Consider the following 6000-nt stretch of genomic DNA (forward strand, 5'->3'; position numbering starts at 1 on the left):
TACTTTAACCTCATGTCACGTGATATTGCGTTATATATATAATTCCTTGATCAACCTTTATAATACATGACACCAAATATCAATTCACTGAGTTAATGTCCTTCACCTCCACTTTTCTGTCTTAAATTTTGTTACTTCTAGTGATTTTCTGACATTAAAATCTGTATTATTACAAATTTGAGCTGAAATTTTAGTTTTTGCAATACAGTCGTCTCTTGCGTTGTTTTTACGTATTCTGCTTTCGTCCATTTTTCTATTTTAGTATTTCTTACGCAACGTTTATGGCCCTGTAATCCGCATTTTAAATTTCTTTTCTTTTGACCAATACAAATGATCCCACATTCATATTCTATTTTGTAAATGTAGTATTTTTAGTTAACGTTAAACCTTTGTTAAATTTCTTAAATGTTCAACTTAGTTCAAATTGTCTTTCAGCAGCTATATACTTAATTAGTAACATTTCGTTAATGAAATCTTCAAGACGAACATACACTTAAGGCTCTGTAAACAAATTTGTAAAATGCAGAGTTTTTTTGCGTTTTTATATGACGGCATGACAACAGCAAGGGCCCGACATGGCCATGTGGGTTAAGACGTGCGACACGTAATCTGAGGGTCGCGAGTTCGCATCCTCGTCGCACCAAACATGCTCGCCCTTTCAGCCGTGAGGGCGTTATAATGTGACGGTCAATCCCACTATTCGTTGGTAAAAGAGTAGCCCAAGAGTTGGCGGTGGGTGGTGATGACTAGCTGCATTCCCTCTAGTCTTACACTGCTAAATTAGGGACGGCTAGCGCAGATAGCCCTCGTGTAGCTTTGTGCGAAATTCAAAAACAAACAAACAAACAAACAGACAACAGTTTTCCATAAACTGATGTTTCCAAGTTTTTTTTTTACTTTTTCTTGTTTACTAATACATCTAGAAAATATAAACTTTTATTTTCTTTAATTTCATACGTATATTGTATTGATGGTTCTTTACTATTCAAATAACTAGTAAATTCTTATAGCTTATTGTTGTCATGCCTCCACACCAAGGATGTATCAACTATATATCTTATTCAAAAGAGGTCATGTCATATTAAAACGCAAAAAAAATCTCTGAATTTTATAGATATGTTTACATAGCTCTAAAAATATGTTAAAGATAGCAAGATTCAAGTAAGAAACACATGGCCAGGTGGTTAAAGCACTCGACTCGCAATCTGAGGGTCGTGGCTTCAATTCCTGTCCCAACAAACATGCTCGCCTTGTCAGCCGTGAGATCATTATAATTTTACGGTCAACCCCACTATTCGTTTGTAAAAAGAGTAGCCCAAGCTAGTGCAAATAGTCCTCGTGTAGCTTTGTTCAAAATTCAAACAAAACTAATTAAGTATGCAGCTGTTGAAAGAGGATTTGATTCCAACATAGCAGATGGAGTATTTAAAAAAATTCAGCAAAGGTTTAATGTTAGTTAAAATACTACGTTAAGATCTAATTATAAAAAAACTAAAAAAAAACACTTTATGGTCTCTTTCAATATATAACTGAAAATTAGTTTAATAAATATAAATATGATGCCCAATCTGTCATTCGATTTGCACTAGCTACTGAGTTATGCCTGTTTCGAGGAATTCCACATTTTATAATTAACCTGGACGAGGACAACTTGAAAATAAAACCAGACTTTTTGTAATGGTAGGGTTTTTGCTGCATTTCTCTCATTACAGCGAACCTAAGTTTGTGTGGAATTGATGATACTAATTTACTCTTCTTGATTACTCAATAAGATACTACAAATATTAATTTAATTTATTATTCGATTTACCACTTGTCATTGAGTTATACCAGTTTGGGAGACTCATCAGTAACCCTAGATTTGTCCTTGTTCAAGGATACTGATACGGGATGGAAAGCTTCTGGGACAGCCATCCTTATTTGTGAAATAATAGACTACAGAAAAGACAGTAAGTGAATACGGTGTTGTACTGTAGTCACTGGTTCATACTCGACTTCCCCTTTCAAATAATGAGCCATTTATATAATCATGCTGAAATATTATATATATATATGTAATACAATTCATTTCTATCATTGTGTGTTTTCACCATTAACAAACTGTCATAAAATGTATTTTTAATGATCATTGAAAACATCTTGACTTATTTCTTCGATATTTACGTTATGAACTGGACGAAAATCGGCGTTTAGAGTGTCAAGGCTGCAGATTGAAAGATCCAATTTCGAGATCACAGAGAGCTACCAAGCATGTTTGGCACTTAAACTGTTAAAGTGTTAAAATATGAGAGTCAATCGCTCTATTTGGCCATACGTAGCTGTACAAACAGTGACTGTTTTTGACTAGTTATCTGATAACCAATTCTAAATTAGAAACGGTGACGCCTGAACCTTGGTATCTGTGACGTGGCCCCTTAGTCAATGTGTCACATAAGATGCATCTCAGATTTAAATACTAAATGCCATTTAAATTATCATAAAGCCATTGTCACCAGTGGCATGGTATTTAAATATCAAATTGTACATGCTAACCAGATTTGTCACTCTAATTAACATACATTTCTTGACGAGATGAGCATTCATATTATATTAAAATGTGGATAGGTGGAGATGCTTACGTAGGTAACATATTAAATCTTCTCTAGTAGATTTATGAGACTAATGAAATATAGACAGCTGAAGGTGGAGTTTATACTAACAGATAACCCATCTCTTGTGTGGCACCCCTTTAGTTAATGCTACACGTACGCTAACCTAAGGAAATTGTTGAGGAGGGAGAGGATGGTGCAATGAAAGGCGATAAACTCATAAATTCACAAATTGTCACCAGAGAAGGCATTGCTAGGCTTCCATGAGAGGCGACTATGATGTTACAATTCCAGCATAAATTTTATCAAAATAACTATACTTAATCCATATAACACACTAATTCATTAGTTAATTACAATTTCTTACCACTTAAATCATTCTATAACAATAGTTCTTAACCTGGGCTCAATCGAACCCCAGGGGTTCGGTGAGTCCGTTTCAGGGGTTCGGCGGAGGTCAAGACACATACACTGTGTGTGTGCCTGTTCCGTTCACCCCACTCATATGATTCGTGGCGTCATGCTCCACTTGGCCATCATTGGCTGCGGCTGATCACGTCACATCATTTGGCCTTAATGTCTGTGCTGCAGGAAACTTCGTGCGCTTAGCAGTCGACTTATGACTGTAGTAATCGTGCGTCATTTATAACTTTTTTTCCTAATTTTTCAATCCCTTCTTACTAACTATGTCAAGGAAAAACAGAAAGTGGTCGGACTAATACGTACAATATAGATTCACGTGTATAACGGAACATGATGGGAGTCAGCATCCTCAATGCATGATTTGCGATGTCAAGTTGAGCAATTCTAGTCCATCACTGGCAAAACTAAGAGAACACTTCCTAAAGCTGCATGGAGATGGGAAATACAAGAACACAACGCTTGCTGAATTCAAGGTAAAGAGAGCCAGGTTCGATGAAAAGGCTACTTTGCCTGTATTCGACTTTGTACCCATCGACAAACCGATCCTCACAGCATCGTACGAAGTTGCGTACTTGATCGCAAAGCAAAACAAACCACACACCATTGGTGAAGCACTCGTAAACCCAGCTGCATTGAAGATGGCGAATATCATGCTGGGAAAAGCTGCTGAAAATAAGTTATCCCAAATTCCTCTTTCAAATGACACCATCAGCAGCAGAATAGATGACATGAGCGATGACATATTGGTTCAATCAGTTGTAGATCTGATTTCAAGCCCAGCAAAATTCAGCCTTGAACTCGACGAGACCACCGACGTTTCCAATCTAAGCCAGCTTGTTGTATTCGTACGCTATGTGAAGAATGACGAGATAAAAGAAGATTTTTCATTTGGTAAGCCTCTTACAACAACAACTAAGGCAGCCAACGTGAAGAAACTTGTGGATGACTTCTTCAGAGACAACGATCGTTCGTGCGATATGGTTTCTGCAAATTGTTCGGACGGAGCTCCAGTCATGCTGGTTTTGGTGCACTTGTGAAAGCCGATGTACCACACATCATTGTAACGCACTGTGTTCTGCACAGGCATGTGTTGGCAACAAAAAACCTTGTGTAAGGCGTGCGACTCGTAATCCGAGGGTCGCGGGTTCGCGCCCGCGTTGCGCCAAACATGCTCGCCCTTTCAGCCGTGGGGGTGTTATAATGTTACGGTCAAACCAACTATTCGTTGGCTAGCACAGATAGCCGTCCCTAATTTAGCAGTGTAAGACTAGAGGGAAGGCAGCTAGTCATCACCACCCACCGCCAACTCTTGGGCTACTCTTTTACCAACGAATAGTGGGATTGACCGTAACATTATAACGCCCCCAGGGCTGGGAGGGCGAGCATGTTTAGCGCGATGCAGGCGCGAACCCGCGACCCTCGGATTACGAGTTGCGCGCCTTACGCGCTTGGCCATGCCGGGCCTTATGTAGGATACAAAAGATAGAATTGAAATGATGTTTCCGACACGCCATTGGTATTGAATCACAATGGACAAACTGAGAATAATGTAAAATAAAAACACACCATCTGCAGTTAGCTTGTTTTTTATTAGAGTTTTGAAACCAGTTGGTTTTCAATATTGTGCCAGCATTCAGTGCTTGTGCAATAATTTTTGTTATTAAAGTCATTACTTTCATTCCTACGTGAACAGAAACACATATATTATGATGTTGAAACGTCACATGGAAATCATGTTTTCTCAGAAATAGAAATATTTACGTATACGAATTACTGTTTCCAGTTCTCATGTTCAGTACAATATTTATACATTTTATAATTTAATACATCTTCATAATTTATTTCTAAGAGAACTTCTCCAAGTTTTCTTTTATTCGTCTTAAATAGTTCCTGAAATATTTGGTATTTTTATTGTATGCTGTGGTTGTTTATTTCTTCATTTTTATTTTAATGCCAAATTTTTAGGTATTATTGAAAAAATAATTCATTACTAAAAATACTCTTTCTAATTATGTAAAGCATTGAATATTTTCTAATCTTAATTTATTTTTTTCGATAAAGTTACAATATCTAAGGAAATAAAATCAACTACACAGCATAGCTATGTATTATTCTTTTAATAAATGTGTATATAATTTAACATATAAACCAGGTTTTACCTATGCTTACTAGCAATAACACAGTCATGTTCCAAGTAATTTTCTAGCCTCCTTTACTGAAAGAAATTGCCATATATTTCTTGGAGGTGTGTAAGTAAATAGAATTCCAAAAAAAAAATAAAAAATTTACTTTTATATTGTCTTTATAACTGTTGACCTAAGATATTTGGATTTATAAAATAATTTAATTGGATATTTCACTTTTTAATACAAGCGTGAATGGGCACAAAGAATGTTATCTTAATGTTGTCGTGCTCTCAAAAAAGGATATTATACAATTGGCTGAAAAAAGTAGTTTTAACAATTTTAAAATTTTACTACGTAAGTTGATCCTAACATACTGACTACAAAACTGTAAGAATTATTAATATACTTTAAATTCATTTTGTCAGACTAACTTGAAATTCATTCTAAATCATTTCTGTCTTCATTTTCACTCAAATGAAAATTTTATTCTTGGTTCTTTTCATCCTGTAGCTGACTTTGGATTGTGTGCCGTCATAACACCACAACAAAGTAAACGAACATCAATGGCTGGCACTCCGTACTGGATGGTTGCCGAAATGGTTAAAAAGAAAAAAATATGGACGTGAAGTCGACATATTGTCTTTTGGCATGACAATTATTGAGATGATTCATGGGGAGCCTCCTTATTGTAATGAAGATCCCCTCATGGTAAGTGTTGCCAACCAGACCGTACAGCCATGGAGAAAGAGTAGATTGAATTTCAACTTCAATCAATATTTTTAATTGAATGTATTTTGCTTTTTGTATGTAAATACTTTGATGAGATGAGAGTAGAAAATTATGATTGAATAAATCTATAAGAG

The sequence above is a fragment of the Tachypleus tridentatus genome, chromosome 13 (genome assembly GCF_004210375.1).
Source record: "Tachypleus tridentatus isolate NWPU-2018 chromosome 13, ASM421037v1, whole genome shotgun sequence".
Taxonomy (NCBI): Eukaryota; Metazoa; Arthropoda; class Merostomata; order Xiphosura; family Limulidae; genus Tachypleus; species Tachypleus tridentatus.